Genomic DNA, 20,137 nt, shown 5'->3' on the forward strand with positions numbered 1-20,137 from the left:
TGGTAGAAGCTGGTACAAAGAGGGTATTTAAAAGACTCTGCAATAGGCACATTGGATGCAAGAAAAATAGAGGGTGTGAGATAGGGAAGGTTTAGATTGTTGAGTAGATTTATATAGGTCAGCACAACATCGTAGGCTCTGCTGTACTGTGCTGTAATGTCCTATGTTCTAATCTATATACTGCAGCTCAAGTACCAAGGTGGGATGACACTGGACTGGAGTTGAATTGACATCATTTGAACAGTTACCCATCAGTCCTGTAGATTAGTTCCACTCCAGCAGAAGATTTGTTGGAAATGAAGTACAGGATTGCAGCAAGAATGGATTAAAAAAAGTGTTGAAACAATGACGTATACATGCTTGGCACCAATTTGCAGCTTGCATGCCATCAGGAAGCAAATGTAAAATGAATGTGAAGGTGGTGAATTGTACCTGGTGCTACTCTCTGCATTTTTCTTGAAAATCCATAACTTATAGGACTTGTGTTGCAAGATGGGATTTTATGGCCAACACAGGCATAATGGGTTGAATGGTGCCATTCTATTGTAAATTTTCAATGATTCAGGGATCAGAAAGCAAATGAGGAACTCTCATCTGAACCTCCCAAACAAAAATGATGCTAATTGTCGACAGTAAATGTGCAGTGATTATGACCATATATTTTAACAAGTCATGAAACCCTTAAAAATTTCTCAAAGTGGGGGGGATGGGGGGGGGGTCAACCTATACACCAGATATACTTTTGAGACCTAAAATTCACTGAAAAAAAACAGATTGATGTTAATTCAGCGTATAAGTCGATGCAGGAAGCACCTCCCTACCGTCGGCTCAGCTGCTGCCTGACACCTCCCCACCACTGGTACTGACCACCCTAATTGCTCCTACCTGGGACCTTGAGATTTCCGTCACCGCTGCTGCCTTGTAGGCCAAGGATTCTGCTCCCACCTGGAGCACAATGTTGCCTCTCCAGCTCCATGGGATTGCTGCCTCTTAGGCTGAGGGCTTTTTTACTTACTTAATTTGCAGCTTTATTACTTGTGATTACAGTGTTTTAAAAAATTTTGGGTTGTTCCTGGGAGGCCCGGACAGCACGAAAAATGGGGGTAGATTTATACGCTGGATATACCATAAAATCCTTAAAATTAGGCTGATAAATTGTGGTCGACTTATACGCTGAAATATACGGTACTTAGAAATGTTTCATTCTTCAGTTGGGTACCAGGCATATTAATATCACATCCACAACACCACCAAATGACAAAACAAAAATGACCTCCACACAGGATCATTAGAACACAGAACATTACAGCACATCGACCCTCGATGTTGTGCCAACCTATATATTCTTACCAAAAAAATTACTAAACCTTCCTACCTTGTAGCCCTCCATTTTTCTTTCATCAATGTGCTTGTCTCAGCATCCCTTAAATGCCCCTAATTTTTCAGCCTCCACCACCACCCCTGGCAAAGGGTGATTGATGGGGAGGGAGGAGTGGACAAGGGAGTCATGGAGGGAGCAGTCCCTGTGGAAGGTGGAGAGGGGAGAAGAGGCGAATATGCGTCTGGTGGTGGAACCACGCAGCAGGCAGAAATGGCAGAGGATTATAAGATGGATGCGGAGGCTGGTAGGATAGCAGGCATCAGTAATACAGGTACTCCCCAACTTCCGACCTATGCGACTGAAAATTTGTTTAAAAAAACTATAAAATTTGTGCAGTTTATGTTGTATTTGACAAACTATAAGAGAGATACAGGGCATGTAAGAGCCAAAATGTGTGTACTTACCTTGTTAGTCGGCGTCCTGGGGTCCGTAGGCTGGGCGCGGCCATCTTGATTCCTGTGCATATGCGCGAGTCTTCGGTTGCTGCTGCGCAGTTCACGCATTGGAGTTCAGTTGGTGTACGTGCGAGAGTTAAGGGTGCGAATTCAATATTGTTGGGGCGCTTAACTTTCGTGCATGTGCCAACCAAATTCCAACGTGCAAACCCTCCATGCGTGTGCCAACCGAAGACTTTCGCATAGGAATCAAGATGGCCACGCCCAGCCTTCGGACCCTGGGACACTGACTAACAATGTAAGTAAAAGGAAGATGATGAAAATTTTGATCAAAAGGTTGGCTTATTTACTCCATGTATCCAGCAAAATTCCAACATGTCCATTTCAAGATACGATGATCCTTTGGTCCCAATTATGGTTGTAAATCAGGGAGTACCTCTATATCTTTACCTCCGATTTTTGTTCTCCAGCATCTGTGTTTTGAATGCATACAAAGTAACCTGCTACCTTTGAACTACTGAACCACACCACAGCCTTTTGTCACAAGAAATATAATAGTAAGTGCTTGTTTTAGTTTTCTACACCAAATTTGTAATTCTTACCTATTAAATGTTCCTTTGTATGGTTACACCACTCACCCTACTTTCCACATTGTGCCCAGCTTGAACTGTACAATGTGTGAGCTTCTGAAAACGACAATTTATTTCACAATATGTAAACATTTCTGTGCAAGTTTTCTGTGAGTAACCTGAACAGGAAATAATTATTTTCTAATTTAGTTCTGAATGATACTGAGTGAAACATAAATGATGGCCGGGTTTGAACGGTTTAGTTCTAAATAGTTAAAATTGGCTTGCCTGTAGAAAGCAAAAGTAGAAATGGATGGGAAGTATTCTGCCTGGAGGTCAATGTCCTGTGAAGGTCCCAGGACAGACTTCTGCTCTTTGTGCTTTTTATAAATGACCTCGATGAAGAAGTGGAAGGATGTGTCAGTGACCTTGTGAATGATACGAAGGTTGGAAGAGTTGTGCATGGTGCTGAAAATTGTCGTCAGATACAAAAGGATAATGACAGGCTGTAGAGTTGGGTGGAAAAGTGGCAGATGGAATTTAATCTGGATAAGTGTGGGATCATGCATTTTGGAAAGTATAACCTGAAGGCTTGAGTACAGAATCAATGGTCAGATTGAATGGTCAGTGTAGAGGAAGAGGGACTTTGGGGAGCCAAATCCATTACCAAAATGGCAGTAATATATCTTTACGTTGTCTAGATGCTGTGAGACCAGCTGGCTGAGTTCCTCCAGCATTTCTATGTTTTGACTACAATCAGAGCATCTGCAAGCCTTTTTGTTCTCTACCTTGTATGCACGTCTAGTAGATTACTGCCAAGTTAATGGAAAGACGACACCTCATTGTTGGATGGGGAATCTGGTTGTATGGTGTGAGAATCTGGTTGGGTGGTGCCAGAACAACAATTTTGTTCACAAAATCAAGAAGACTGAAAAGCTTATTGTGGATTTTGGGACGGGAAGGCTGAGGGACATACACATGTTTGGGTTGATGGGACAGCGGTAGAGGTTTGTTCCTTCAAGTTCCTGGGAGACAACATATCAGAGGAACTCTCCTGGAGCAGCAGATTGAGGCAACAATGAAGAAGCCACAACAGTGCCTCTTCTTTCTAATAAGTCTAAGGAGATTTTGCATGTCATCCAATGCTCCATCAAACTTCTGCAGATGTGGAAAGTACATTGGCTTGGTCATTTGAGTGCCCAGGAATACAGAAGGCCACAAAAGTAACAAATATCGCCAAGTCTATCACAGGTTACAACCACCCATACATTGAAGATATATTTGAGATTCTGCCTCATGAAGACATCCAACATCATAAAGAATCCCATTAACCTAGATACAACCTCTTCGGAAATGAGGTACAGAAGCCTACGTCCAGCACCTCTCGATTCAAGATGTATTTTTCCAACAGCGATAAGGCTCTTGAACCTCCCTTACTACCAGAACCATAAACTAGTCCAGAACCCCAAGAAGCCCTATCCTCACTACTGAAACACCAATTTTTTTCTTGCTACTATAATTGTGAATATTTATTTTCTATCTGTTGTTAATATTTATGATCTATTCCTATATAGTAATTTATAAATTCTATTTTAGTTGAATTTTTTTTTTTTTTTACAAAGTACCGGTACTGGTTTGGGTGGAGCAAGCAGAAATTTCAGTCCTCATGTACTTATGTGTGTGTCAATAAACTCATTATCATAATTTTCACTGTGGATCCCCAAATGCTTTGGGGAATTAATTTCTTCCTTGTGTTATGTACCAGAGAGCAGTGATAAAAATTAGTCCAGATGATGTTATATTTTAAATAATATTTTAATTATTAATTAACAATTATATAACACCTAATCCAATTTAATTAACATATAAACTTAACAAAATTTATATACAATTATTAACTTAACCTTTAACTATGCATGAAGATATTGGTGTGTGTGTGTGGAATACCCCAAACCACTACAGCTCAATGCTCAATTCTAGGAAGGCAGTTCCAAGTTCAAAGTTCAGAAATTCAATGATGATACGTGGGCTTGAGATTGATGCAACGCACAGGCTTTACGTGGTTGAGGCATGCAGGTCTTAGATGAATGGGAGACAATGTACTGACAATAACCACACCAGCAGTGCAAGTATAAGCCAGCTTTATATACAAGGTCACCAGGATGACCCCTGGTGTCCGACTGGTGATATGTAATTACACCACTAGGTCACCAGGGGTCATCCCGGTGACCTTGTATATAAAGCTGTCTTATATTCTGCTGGTATGATTATTGTCAGTACCTCCAGGTTCGTCTTGCAGAGAGACAAGACCTCGTAGTGTACATATTAGTTTATTAAATTGTACTGACAATAACCACACCAGCAGTGCGAATATAAGACAGTTTTATATACAAGGTCACCGGGATGAGCCCTGGTGACTTAGCGGTGTAATTACATATCACCACAGACACACAGGCCTTAAATGGTGAGACACGTACTTAGAGGGAAGGAGTTGTTCATGAAGTGGGTGAAAGAATCCAAAGGTGACAGAAAGTTGCACATGAAACTCATGAATATCCTTGTTTTGGTACTTCAAAGAAATGTTCTTTTTAGACGAGGGCCTTCAGCAATTAGAACTGCTTTTACGAGTCAGTCAAAGTGGTGTGCAGTATTTCTTCTGCTAATAGAGAACTCTTTTCGCAGGTCAGTCGAGTAGAGAGCAGTATTTCTTCTGCAACTTTAAAACCCCGTTCAGGGGTCAGTCAAAGTGATTTCTTATCCCTCAATAAGCAAAAGGAGGAAATATGACAATTCTGTCTATAACCACACAATGAGGCCAAGTGGGTTTCTCAACCCCACAAAGGAGGTCAAAGTAATGTTTATTTTGTGCTGCATTCTTAAAATGGCCTCTCAAACACAATGTCCATAGCCTTTCAGTATGCTGGTCACATGGTCTCTGCTTCAGGGCCTCTCCTCTTCACTGTACAAAATGTATCAAGTAAAGAACATGCCATCTCCAGTCACTTTCCAAAACCTGCAAGCTTCTGTTAAATCTGGTGTCTTAAAGGGATAGTCCCACACAAATAAAATGAACTGGCAAAATGGGGGAAACGTCACACTTGGTACAAGACTATTTGACAAATAAAAAAGATTTTGTGACCAACATCAATGTTTATGTTTTGCATATTTTATGTCAAAATTATCCATATGAAAATAGAACTATGTCTTGTTTCAGGTTTACTGTCACAATATAATTCAGGTCTTTTACATTCATTTAATTCATTCAGTGTGCATCCACTGATTAAGATTAGAATTAATCCAGGCTACATGCAATTTTAAAACATAAATATCCATTCAAGTACCCTTCATGGTTCACTTGGTAACTGCAGCATTTATGTGAATGGAGTCCTGCTGACGAGGAACTTTACAGATTTTAGTGCTAATCTCCACTAAATTATCTGGATGTATAATACAATTGTTCACTGTGCCTAGGCTAGTGAGTGAGTGAAGAAAAGAGCCAGAGTTCACGTTTCTAATCACTTCCTAATGGAAATATACATTGGTGAAAATTGAGGGAGGAATGGATTCGGCTCTGCTCTGATTCTCTCCCCTCCAGCTCACACCCCCATTCCAGTTCCCACTGATGAAATTCACGGTCTGTTATGTGCACATGAACAACGAACCCACAAGTGTTCATGCCTACAGGGCTGGGGAGGAGATGGAAAAGAAAATGGGGGGCAATTATTGAATATAATTAAACCTACAAAATATTTGCACATCAACCCAGAAGGCTTTATAATGCATTAAAAAGGCTGACTCGAAGCCACAACAGCACCACCCATAATAAATGTGCAAATGCAATCGTCACTGTTTAACCCCTACCGTATCTCTGCAGACAGCTGTCTATGTAATTACATGCATGTACGTACAGAGAATTTACTGGAGGAATTTTAATCGAGGATTGTAATTATAAAATCACAGTGCAAAGTAGGGAGAAAACATAGGATTTATCTGAACTGAAAAAGGTTAATATTTTATGTTTGGTGCAGGCTTAAATTGGAGAAATAGCTTGTAGTACATGTCAAAATATGAAGAGAAAATTACCAAAGTCATCAAGTCTGTAGCTTCATTATTTTCTGCTCTGCATGCATTTGTGCAATACATCACCAAATCAGAAGCCATTTGCAGTATCAATGCTCCAGTTTAAAATTTCAGTGGCAGCAGTAACTAAATATTCATTACTTTCCACTTGTGTCCATTAGCAGGATAAATCTGTATACACAGTTGCCCATCCTAAGAGCAGAGCGTATGCAATAAATCAGTAAGAGGGTCGTGGTGATGTTATTGAAATGGTCACACAATTTTCTTTTCTGCTTAATGATGTTTCAGCATGCACTGTGTAAATTATAAAGCCAATAGATTCAAACCCCAATAAAATTGGTTGAAAAGCCTAGAATGAAAAAAATGTCTAATTTGATTTTATACAGGATTGTTATAAAAACATTATATTTCATTTCAGTACAAAATCAACACAAAAAGATACTGAAACTGAACATGAGATAGGGTTCTCATTTAATCACTTCATTTTAATCAGCTACACATCACTTGCCAACCTGACAGGACAACATGCCCGCCCGGGTACTGAAGGACAGTGCTGAGCAACTGACGGAGGTCCTTAGGGAGATCTTCAATACGTCATTGCAGCAGTCCATCATCCCTGTGGATTTCAAGACAGCTGCCATCAGGCCGGCTGCAAGACAGTGTGGTGCGGTTGGTGTAGAGTATGGAATCGGAGGACCGTAAGAACAACAGAGAGAATCATTGGGGTCGCCTTTCACTTTACTGGTGGGATTTACCGGGATCAATATTTAAAGAGGGCTTGCAAAATCAGGGAAGACCCCCCTCCACCCTCAGCATTGACCATTTCAATAACATCACCACGACCCTCTTACTGATTTATTGCATACGCTCTGCTCTTAGGATGGGCAACTGTGTATACAGATTTATCCTGCTAATGGACACAAGTGGAAAGTAATGAATATTTAGTTACTGCTGCCACTGAAATTTTGGGAAGAAGATATAGAAGTAACAGAGTAAAATCATAATACTGGAGCAACTCAATAGGTTAAACATTGTACTTTATATAGCAAAGATAAAGATACATAACTAACATTTCAGGCTTGAGCCCTTCATCAAGGTATGGAAAATTGTAGAGGGAGAGGAACACAGTCCCAAAGGCAGGAGGTAATAGGTGAATAAGGGAGGAAGGGCAGAGCAGCAAGCAGGGGGAGGGGGGATAGAGAATGAAGAGGATGGAGAGCTAAGGGAAGGAAGACAAGGGGAAAAGGAAGGGAGGAAGAATGGGGAGAATGCTAGCAGAAATCGGAGAAGTCGATGTTAATGGCATCTGGTTGGAGATGGAAAATCAAGTGTTTTTCCAATTTATGACTGGTCATGGTGGGATAGTAGATGAAGCCATGGACAGACATGTGAGTTTCAAAATGGGATGCAGCCTTTAAATGCCAGAACCTCCAGGCTGAGGAACAGCTTCTTCCCATGGGCAGTAAGACAGCTGAATGACAGTTGGACTGTTCAAACAACACTCCATGACTTGACTATTTATGAGGCAAATTTATTTTAATATATGAACATATGTAGAGTTTCTCTGTATGTGTGTACACATGCATGTTTTGCACCGTGGATGGGAGAACACTGTTTCACCGGGTTGTTCTGGTACAATCGGATGACAATCGAACTTGAATAAACTTGAACTTGAATAGCACGTGGTATCTCCAGACGGTTTCCCATCCAAATACTAGCCAGACCAGAAGGGCCGGAGAATATCAGCATCCATAGGAAGTAAAAGGCCATCAATGTTTTGGGGAGGACTCGGGCCTAAAACATTGATTGGATGCTGTGCGACCTGCTGAGTTTATTCACATCTTTTGTATTTTGCACTATACCCCAGCTTCTACAGATTTTCTTGCTCAACAAAGCAGGCCTAAGCTTGCTTTGCTTTTGTAATCAGACAAGATCAGATGTTTTCAGGCTAGTACAGAAATTCCAGTTAAACAGAATTTCAAAAGCCAACTCAACTGTCCTTTATTTTGATTTTTAAAATCTGAAACTGTTCAGCATTCCTATTTGCCTTTATTCTGATAGATAAGCTAAGAGGTCTCTGCCAATTGTTAATTAAGATTTTAAAAACTATAGATGCTGAAATATTCCAAAAAAAAAGCAGAAAATGTTCAAAACACTCAGCAGGTCAAGCAACATTGCACAAATGGAAGTTTGGCCCTCATTGCTAGTGGGATTGAATTTAGGAGCAGGGAGGTTATGCTGCAACTGAACAAGGTACTGGGAGTACTGCCTGCAGTTCTGGTCTCCTTACTTGAGGATGGAAGTACTGGCTTTGGAGGCAGTGCAGAGGTTACAAGGTTGATTCCAGAGATGAGGGGGTTAGCCTACAAGGAGAGATCGAGTTACCTGGATTTAGAAGGAAGGGAGAGGATCTTATAGAGACTTGTAAAATTATGAAAGATAGAGGTAGGTAAGTTGTTCCATTGGTGGGGGAGACCAGAACTGGGGGACATAGCCTCAAGAGAGGAAGATTGAGGATGGAGATGAAGAGGAATGCTTTTCCCAAAAGGTGGTGAATCTATGGAATTCGCTGGCCTTTAAAGCAGTAGAGGCGACCTCAGTAGATATATTTAAGACAAGGTTGCATGATTTTTACATAGTAGAAGAATTAAGGGATATAGGGAAAAGGCAGGTAAGTGCAGATGAGCCTATCGTCGGATCAGCCATGATCTCAGGCTTGATGGGCCAGATGGCCGACTCCTGCTCCTATTTCTTATGTTCTAAAGTCCTCAAGAGATGTAGCACAGAAACTAGCCTTCTGGCCTACCAAGTGCACGCTGCTGATCAATCACCCATTCACATGAATCCAACATTAACACTCCACCAGATACCACCATTCACCTACGCACCGGGAGGGGGGGTGGGGAAGGGGGATGCAAATACTGCACACATTCAGCGCCTGATCTAACCCAAGTCTGTAAGGCAGTGACTCCACTAGCTGCACTGTCGATAGAAAGTGAAACAGAGTTAACATTTCAGGACAAAGACCCTTCATCAGAACCCACTGACAAATGGTGTTCAATCTGAAATCTACCTCAGATTTCAGATGTATTTATTATCAGAGTGCATACATGATAATCACATACATGTGTAGTGACTCCCAAGAGTATTTTCTGTTTTTCACTCCCTCTCAAATCTTTTTCCACTCATTGACCACTGCTTTGCTGCTGCTTCCTCCACTCACACAGAACTTGACAATTTCCATCCTGCTCTCATCTTAAAATTGTCCATCTCTAATTCTTCACTGACCCATTTGGTTCTTTCTCTGTCCCAGAAAACATGTTAAGTACAAACTTTCTTTAAAAGCCTATGGATGTCCACAGCGTTCACAACCATACTTCCTCCCACTCTTGTTTTTTTGCGGGGACTCCCATCCTTTTCTCCCAATTTCCTTGTCTCCATCCTGTGTGCTTTGATAATGAGATTTTCCTTCGATATGCTGCTGACAAGTCTTTCTTCTTCCATAACCACGGACTTTCCTCACCAAAGCAAAGCTCATGACCCCATTTCGCCTGTTCCTCATTCCTCTGCTCTCATCCCCTCTACTCCCAGGACAGCATGTGTGGCGATATCCTGGTCTTCATTTTCCTCTCCACTAACCTTCACGTGGATGAATCATTGATCGGAATTTTCACCAACCAAAAACGTTCTACCCCTCTCCTTCTGGTATTTCAATGGATCCTTTCCTTCATGGCTCCTGGTCTATTCTTTGTTTCCTCTTTATACTCATTTCCCTAAGCAACCAAGAGATGCAACATCTCTCCTTTGACCTCTTCCCTTCCTATCATGTCCTTTTAGGTGAGGCAGGAGTTCACTTGTATTTATTGAGTCATAGAGCCAAACAGCATGGAACAGACCTTTTGGCCTAATTCATTCATGCTGAGGTTAGTCACATTTGATAGAATTTTCCCCATACATGGCCTGTTTCCACTTCATAAATGGTTATATGGTTATATCCTTCTTTACATATTCAAATATGTAAATTGATTCCACTTCCAAACCTTCCTTTGGCAGCTTGTTCCAGAAACAGGAGTGGCTCAGGCCCGAAATATTGGAAATACACATTTGCCTCCTATGGACGTTGCAAGACTGGCTGAGTTCCTCCAACATTTCTGTGTTTTGACCACAGTCAGAGTGTCTGTAGACTTTCATGTTTCGCTGCTGAAACAGGCTGCTATCTGAGTGAAAAAACTGTCTTCAGTCCCATTTTAAAACTCTATTCCAGAATCATCTACCCTGAGAATAAGACTGAGCATTCACTTTCTCGATGCCCCTCATAATTTTATTTAAGAGCATAAGGAATAGAAACAGAAATAAAGCATCTTTTTTGAGTTTGCTCTGTCTGGCTGATCTGGCCATGGACTCAGCTCCACCTACCTGCTTTTTCTCCATATCCCTTAATTTTCTTACTTCAGTGACATAACATACCTCCTCAAACATCTCACAAAGTATGGCCGCTGGCGAGTCTTCCTCATGATTGCATCGACACGAGGCTTTAGGACAGATCCTCGGAGATGTTGACACCCAGGAATTTGAAGATCTTAACCTTCTCCACAACTAAGCCCTCGATGAGGACTGGGTCATGTTCTGACTTCCTCCTGAAGTCCACAAACATCTCCTTGGTTTTGCTAACATTGAGTTCAAGGTTGTTGGTGTGACACCACTCAACGAGTTGATCTATCTCCTTCCTGTACACTTTCTCTTTGCCTTTTTGTGATTCTGCTGACCACTGTGGTGTCATTGGCAAATTTGTAGAAAGCATTGGAATTGTGCCTGGCCACACAGCTATGGTGCAGAGTGAGTAAAGCAGTGGGCTAAACATGCATCCTTGAGAGTGCCTGTATTGATAATCAGTGAGGAGACGACACTGTTTTCAATTCGTCCAATTCATTTCCAATTCAAATAACAATCTGATCTCCTATTTTTTTAAATATTTTATTTATGATTTTCCAGTCTCAAACTCAAATAGTTATCAACATTATCAGTATCAATGTTTTCATGGTCAGCATTGACAATAATTTACAATTATTCATTTTACACAGTTTCTGCAGAGCTCAAGCTCTTTTTATCTCCCTTCCTCCCCAACCCCCATATTCAACACTAGATGTTTAGGTAATCACAATTACACAGGACACTAAACACATTCACAACAAAGGGGTGAAATATAGGTCAGGATTTTGTGGGTTTGTCATGGAGTGGCAGCGGCCAGAGCCCAAACTGTTTTTTTTAAACTTTACCTGGTTGGGACAAGTTGAGCCCCCCCACCCCACCAAATGGCTGAGGAGTAGGCAGGTAAGGCGGGGTGGCCAGACACAATGATAGTCGTGCTCCCATGAATTTTAAATATGGTGGCCAAATTTTTTTGAAAGTATCGTATTTTTTCCTTAAGTTGTAAGTGATTTTCTTCAAGGGAACAGCTTTGCATTTCCGTGTTCCAATGCGTGATGCTCAGGCAGGAGTCGGATTTCAAAGTAACTGCTATGCACTTCCTGGCCATTGTCAATGTGATCGTCACAAAATGAATTTGGAATTTCAACAGCTTCATTGTAGTAAGTCTTACGCCCATTATGTTTCCCAACAGGAAAAACTCAGGGTCCTGCGGAAATTCTTTGCCTATAATTTTCCCTCAGACTTGACCTAGCTCCAACCTAAAAGGACCTCACCTTGGTACATGTCCAGCTTGTGTGCATCGATGCCGCATCTAAAACATTGATCTGATATAGACCTGTTCAATTTTTGAGGCGTCAGAAGCAGCTGGTGCAGAAAATTGTACCGCGCATTGATGGTTGTAGTCGGACCAGCACCACTCATCAATCACTATATCTAGGTCTGACTCACATCTCTGTCTTGATTTATGAAGGCCTGGTTATGGTCCTTCTGCTTGGAACAGGAAATACATTGCTGAGATAAACTTCCAGGTGTTCCCCCTTCAAATCATGGTCTCTATGTCGCTGCATTTTGAAAGGGCCATGGTTGGACCTAATTTGTAATTTGTCGTGTAAGAAAAATCTTGTCTAAGGTAGCAGTGGAACGTCTTGTTTGATAAACCATACATATGTCTGAGTTGTTCAAATGACACAAGTTGCTGATCTATTTTTCCTTCCAAGTGCTGACTTCACACTTACCAACATTATACTTAATCAGCCAGACCCATTCCAACTCACTTAACCGATCTATATCTCTACAGACTCTCCACATCCTCTGTTCAATTTGCTTTTCCACTCAATTTAGTGTCATCAACAAACTTTGATGTGCCATACTCGCTTCCCCCTTCCAAATCTCTAGTGAACATTCTGTTGGTTACTTATGTAAAATTCAGATAGGAAACTGGTTTTGGTGGATCTAAATCCTAAATTGACATCACATTTAAGGCTACACCCCCATATCGATAATATTGTAATAGAGAAACTCAGCAGGTCAAACAGTACCAATTATATAGAAAATATAAAAAGACATAACCAATGTTTCGGGCTTGAGGCATCAAGGTCAGTAAACAATTTTAAGGATGTGGCTCATTTTCGTTTACGATTTTGTAATATTGTAATAGAGATTCATGTAGATATTGTAAATAATTTGTAATAGAGTTAATATAGCTACCTAGGGACAGGCAATCCTGGAAAAAAAATCTTTTGTTAGTAAAGAGCAAATGGCAGAGTAGCTCTCTGTCATTTAAACTATTTACCATGACTTAAACACAGTAATAAAGAAGACGTGGACTGATGCCAAATTCCATGGTCAGACAAGTGAAAGACTCTGGTCAAGGTTCACGTACAGGAGGTTCCTCAGAAGCTGTGACAGCACTCGATTGCATGCTAAGTGGCTGGACAGATAAAGAACCTGTGTTTCAGTTCCGCAGCTATGTAATATCCTCAGAATCCACCTTCTTTGTTCCGGAGACAGCGCTCTCGAACAGCAGAACTATAAACTGGAGCTTTCTCTATTCTTCCTATTTTTCTGTTTGCTCTTGAAGAAGCTTGGAAACAAGCCGTTAAGAAGCTGGCTTTGACACAAAAAATAGAAAAAAGGACTTTCAAGCTTATAAAGTGGCAAATACTAAATGAATCTTTGCTTGAACAGGGAAAGAGAGATCTCATTGAAAGCTTTGAACATGAACTCTGGAATCAGTGGGGGATTTTCCTCTTTGAGATATAATGCAAGCTACCAATGTATGTCTGAAACAAGACATTAAGTACAGTAGGCCAAAGAATGACCCCCTTTCCACTGCTGAATACATTCCTCAGCCACAGAACCCCTCACTAGTCAGCCAGCATGGGTTGTTTCCTCTGCTTCTCCTTCTCAGACAGTGGGTGGGGGGTCTATCTGTGTTCTGGTGTCCTGTGCCAGTCTTCTGTTTCCCTGAAGTCTGCAACCCCTCGTTCACGGGATTTTAAATAAAACCACCATTGGCTCCTTTAACAGGCCATTTAAAGCCTGTACAACACAGTGGGCAGTTGGACTGGATGGTTGGACCCCAGAGGAGTGCAATGACTCCGCTCCCCAGCGACTTTCTTTGGCTTGGCTTCGTGGACGAAGATTTATGGAGGGGGTAAATGTCCACGTCAGCTGCAGGCTCGTTTGTGGCTGACAAGTCCGATGCGGGACAGGCAGACACGGTTGCAGCGGTTACAGGGGAAAATTGGTTGGTTGGGGTTGGGTGTTGGGTTTTTCCTCCTTTGTCTTTTGTCAGTGAACGACTTTAATCATCTGTGAATTGACGGGTGTTATTGTTATTAATTTATTTGGACATTGCATCGCATAAAAATAAGAAATACTCATTGATATTTTATTTAATGGAATAACAAAGTGTAGAATAAAATCTTAACTAAATACATAATGCAATCCTACTTGTATTAAAATATGCCAATAGTTTTATTTGCCATGAGAGAAAATTATCCTGAAACCATTTCAAGTTTACATTTACAGGAGCATTCAGAGTGGACAGACTTGTGTCGCCAGAAAAAAATTCGCTCAAGATTTTTGCAAACACTGACGACTAAAAATTGGAGGGATAACTGCCTTAAAGCAAATATGTGCTTTGAACATACATTATGAAGGGACGATCAAACAGTGCGAATGGAGAACCTAAAATTGTGCCAATATCACAGATGGATGACTTATAGCAGTAATAGTCATTTCTGATTCAGTCAGAGATAACAAGTTCGCTGAAGTTGTAGAATTCCATAGGCTTCCTTGTGCCCAGATGGAAGATAGGACAATGTTCCTCAAGCTTGTATTGGGCCTCAATATATCAGTTTAGGAAGCCACAGACAGGTGAGATAGGTAATCAGAGTGCAAGTGAGTGAGCAACAATAAGAATGAGTGCAGGTACTCCCTAAAGCATTCACCTAATCTGGGATCAGTTTCTCCTCTGTCGACGAGACTTGGTTTTTCTCTCTCCATTAGAACAATCTGATATACTTGTCATGTCCTACAGCCCTACATTTTGCAACTTTTCACATTCCATATTGTGTAATCCCACTTTACAAATTCCCTATTAATCCCACTTTACAAACTCCCTATTAATCCATTAACCAGACAAATTCTACAACATATCCCCATAGCCACCCTAGTCTCATACTGTTACATATAATCCCCTTTGTCATATCCATCACTTGCCACCTTCTTTGAGGCTCATTTCCCAATTGTGACAAAGGTTTTTTATCCAGAAACATTAAACTCAATTTTATTTCCTCAGTTACTGCCTTTCCAGCTGGAGTGTTTTCTGTTTCATTTTAAATTTGCACTTTCTGTACTTACATTTTCAGCCTGTGAAGAACTGGTTTGTGAAAACCCAATGTGGTCCATGTAGTTCCTGGTCTTATTTTAAGAAAGAGCTCATATTACAATTTCCTCCATAACATCTAAGTGCCAAAATCCTAAATACTTGCCCAAAGAGGAGACTATTAACTGAGAGCTCAAATTAAATGTCACAGTATACTAATAAGGGTTACAAAGATATCAACATCATCATCTGTTAATTTGTTTTAGGAATACCTAACGTACTGCCAGTCCTTTATAATTTACATAATTCTGTAGTTAGATCAGTATAATGATTCAAATTTGTTGTACTCCGGCCAATTCACGATGTCACAGCATAGTGAACTATTATTGAGGTCTTTTAAAAAATATATTAAAAGTCACCAAGGGACCTATTTTCAATGTTGTTACTAATCTATTCTTCGTAAACAAGGTCTTATGGTAGTTAAAAACTTTTTGAAATGTGCTAATGATAAGAGAAAATTTAGTAGCCAATTTGCACACTGTAAAAATCTCATAAAAGCAGTGAGATAAATTACACCTTAATGTGGTCATGTTGAGGAATGAGAATGGTCACAAAAGCAAGGAAAGACGTCTCCAATTTCTCAGAAAGTGCTGTTGCTTCTTTTGCGTCTATTTGAATTGTTTAACAGAGCCTCCATTGCTCTATTACTTCTCCAAATGAAGTTATTACAAACTAATAAAAATCTTATTAGTCCTAACAAAGGAACAGCAATGGAAAATTCAACAGACAATGGAAAATTCACCAGACAATGGAAAATTCACCAGACAATGGAAAATTCACCAGACAATGGTAAATTCACCAGACAATGGAAAATTCACCAGACAATGGTAAATTCACCAGACAATGGTAAATTCACCAGACAATGGTAAATTCACCAGACAATGGTAAATTCACCAGACAATGGAAAATTCACCAGACAATGGAAAATTCACCAGACAATGGAAAATTCACCAGTCAATGGAAAATTCACCAGACAATGGAAAATTCACCAGACAATGGAAAATTCAAAACAATAGTTTTATTACTATTAATCATAACATTTCTTACCTCACTCTAAACGCTATCTTAAACCCCACTCTGTGCAAATTTTGGGTGTGGATGTGTGCGCGCCCCCGCATGTGTGGGGATTCAATCCCAAACTACTACAGTTTAGGCATAATTCTGAAAAGTTCATTTTAAATTTCAGTTTCAAACAGCTTATTGAACCTGAAGATTTTTAAACTGTACTTCAAAAGTAATTATGAAGCATTCTGAAATATCTTGAAACCTCTTTAAAACTCATAACTTTCTTTTGTCGAGTTGTTTTCAGAGCAATGTTTCTTCATACAAGTGATTTCACATACTCCCTCTTTTCTTCCCTAACCACATTATGGACTGTTTTCCATGATGATTTCTTTCTTAATCAAGAGTGACTTTTTTTTCCATGGATACAAGGCTGCCCTTTTTCCTTCGAGCCAGTTGGAGTGGTTATTTCTCTTAAAATACCATTTTAGGTGTTCCTCCTTTTATGAAGGAGAACACAGGCAGCCCTCCTTTTAAAGGAATTGGTGGATGCTTTTACAATCCTGTTGATAAAGGATGGCTTTCTCTTCAACTGACCTCCTTTGTCTCTGATTTAAATAATGTATTTCTTGCAAATGTCTCACAATCACATGGTATGACATCATAACGACCTTTGAAGTCCTTCTAAACCTTTTAACATCTTAATGCTAAAAAGCTAATGTAATCTTTGTCTTCCCAAACTTAAAATCAAAGTAATTCTCTTTGATGTTTCTCTTCTGCTTCCAAGTTGTCTAAGATTGACAGGCAAATGCTTAAGTAAACAATCCATTCTTCTCAATACCTCAAGAGCCATCATAAAATCTTTCATCTCTCTGCTTCAACTGTAGTCACAGCAGTCTTCTGTCTCTGAGATGATGTCAGCTGCCATCTTCAAAGAATCTGTGTTTTTAAAATACAAATTTGTGATTTCTGTGATCCTGAAGCCAATCCCATAAAATAACCTTACTAAGCCATATAAATATGAAATACAGTTTAACATTAAACTAAAGATTAATCATGGCACATTTGTCACAAAGTTTAGATTTAGTACTTGTATACAATAATACACCTGTTATCAAGCAACCAGAAGAAAAAATGCGGAAATTAGATTTAAAAATACAGATGTTTAAAATTGACACATCTTGACATTAGTTTGCTAATTCATGCAACACGCAATCTCAACCAACCGGAAAATCCACTTATCCAGCATCTACCAATCCCATCGGTGCTGGATACCAGAGGTTTTAATGTACTTGTAAGAGACTGCCAAAATGTTTGGCCTGGACTTGTAAGAGACTGCCAAAATGTTTGGCCTGGAAGTCAGCCTGAAGAAAACTGAGGTCCTCCATCAGCCAGCTCCCCACCATGACTACCAGCCCCCCCACATCTCCATCGGGCACACAAAACTCAAAACGGTCAACCAGTTTACCTATCTCGGCTGCACCATTTCATCAGATGCAAGGATCGACAATGAGATAGACAACAGACTCGCCAAGGCAAATAGCGCCTTTGCAAGACTACACAAAAGAGTCTGGAAAAACAACCAACTGAAAAACCTCACAAAGATAAGCGTATACAGAGCCGTTGTCATACCCACACTCCTGTTCGGCTCCGAATCATGGGTCCTCTACCGGCATCACCTACAGCTCCTAGAACGCTTCCACCAGCGTTGTCTCCGCTCCATCCTCAACATCCATTGGAGCGCTTTCATCCCTCACATCGAAGTACTCGAGATGGCAGAGGTCGACAGCATCGAGTCCACGCTGCTGAAGATCCAGCTGCGCTGGGTGGGTCACGTCTCCAGAATGGAGGACCATCGCCTTCCCAAGATCGTGTTATATGGCGAGCTCTCCACTGGCCACCGTGACAGAGGTGCACCAAAGAAAAGGTACAAGGACTGCCTAAAGAAATCTCTTGGTGCCTGCCGCATTGACCACCGCCAGTGGGCTGATATCGCCTCAAACCGTGCATCTTGGCGCCTCACAGTTTGGCGGGCAGCAACCTCCTTTGAAGAAGACCGCAGAGCCCACCTCACTGACAAAAGGCAAAGGAGGAAAAACCCAACACCCAACCCCAACCAACCAATTTTCCCCTGCAGCCGCTGCAACCGTGTCTGCCTGTCCCGCATCGGACTTGTCAGCCACAAATGAGCCTGCAGCAGACGTGGACTTTTACCCCCTCCATAAATCTTCGTCCGCGAAGCCAAGCCAAAGAAGAAGAGACTTAATCTGCAAGTTTTTGGCTTAACATTGTCACCGTCTGAACAAGGCTGACACAGGAACCAGAGAGTGAGAAAGAGAGAGATTGAACTTTAATTTTGCGATTGTAATTACATTTCTTTTATCATATGCACATAATCATTCGTAAAGGTTTTTTTACTGAAAGTTTCTGCAATATATTATTCACTGTTTGACAAGTATAATGATCTGGCAGTCTGAATTTTATGTGACCAAAGATTTTAAAATCATGAGTTACTGTGAAATAAAAGTTGCTTAATATGCATCATCAGATGCCAGCATAAAAATCAGAAATAAAGATTTCTTATTTTTCACTGGCTTGAACTCTTCAGCCACTTCAACCTTGTAATCCACTGCTAAATATATACAGTAGTCATTCAATCCTGATGCTGAAGAATCAAGACACTATTTTCAATTGAAAAAATACATCTGTGGATCATCAGCTCCAAACATGAAGGAACATCACCCACTCCTACGCTTGAATTTGTCACTAAAGGAATATGGCGTCCTCAGCCAAAACACAAGCAGAAAAAATATCACCCTGAATCATTGTACATGTGGTATGAAGACATTAGAAAACTGTAATCTATTTCTTGCTGTCAATTTTCCCTTCTAATAAAATTCACTGAATCTAACCGACTTGAAAGTTACATTTCTGGCACAATATTACAGTGTTACTTAACACATTCACCTGAAATTCTGTCCTTTTTTCTCTCCTGGTGAAAACATGCTGAGTATTTATAGGTGGGCAACCTTTTAATTTGTAACTTAGACATACAGTATGGTAACAGGCCATTTTGGCCCACGAGTCCATGCTGCCCAATTAACCTACGCCCCTGGTACGTACTTGTATTACAAATTAAAAGGTTGCCTGCCCCTGAACGCTTCCATGAAAGTAAACATGTCATCAAGATACAAAACATTCACAAAAACACTGTCCCTCAAAATAATTGCAATGCTTAGAAGAACTGCCATTTGAACAATATTTAAATAAAAATAAAGTAAATTAAATTTCAAATATTGTTTTAGATCTAATGGAGAGATGAGGGAAATAAGATTTTCTACGTTATTCATGTAACAGAAAATGCACTATTGAATTATAAGAGATTCTTCTTTCACAGTGTGCCAGTGTGACTAAATGAGAACATATGCACTTTTGTTGGACCAAATTAGCAGGCAGCCAGCTTAGTGGTGCCTACCACAACAAAAACCCGATACCTTGAAACAACTGTAATAACAACTTGCAGTGGCAGGGGTCCAGAGATGACGAGACTCAATCTGCACGTGTACATTGTTCATTTCCTTGGGATTCCTTCCCTTTCTCCTATTGCTTGCCTGCTCTTAACTTTCACAAAGAAATATAAAGAGAGTGACAAAGAAAATGGACATCAGAAACTACTTCTGTCTCTTTTCAAAGGTTTTCAATGGATTCATCTGTGTGTGGAATTTTAAGAATTGCCAAGATAAGTAAGTGTTTATTTTGTGTCCAAAATGTAAAACAATTCATAAAAAAATACAAAAGAAAACTTACCAGTAGAGATAGTTTGCCTGAATTCCAGTTTGAGCATTATACTCAGGACTGTTTATCAGTAATTAAACAACAGATACTCAAG

General features: G+C 40.3%; 1 protein-coding gene across 3 annotated transcripts in view; it reads right to left on the reverse strand.

Annotated features, from left to right (window-relative positions):
• Positions 1-20,137, reverse strand: part of LOC138740839 (ADP-ribose glycohydrolase MACROD1-like) — a 1,018,717-nt gene that overhangs the window by 904,059 nt on the left and 94,521 nt on the right. The window lies entirely within an intron of this gene.

This window comes from Narcine bancroftii, chromosome 8, assembly GCF_036971445.1.
Source record: "Narcine bancroftii isolate sNarBan1 chromosome 8, sNarBan1.hap1, whole genome shotgun sequence".
NCBI classification, from domain to species: Eukaryota; Metazoa; Chordata; class Chondrichthyes; order Torpediniformes; family Narcinidae; genus Narcine; species Narcine bancroftii.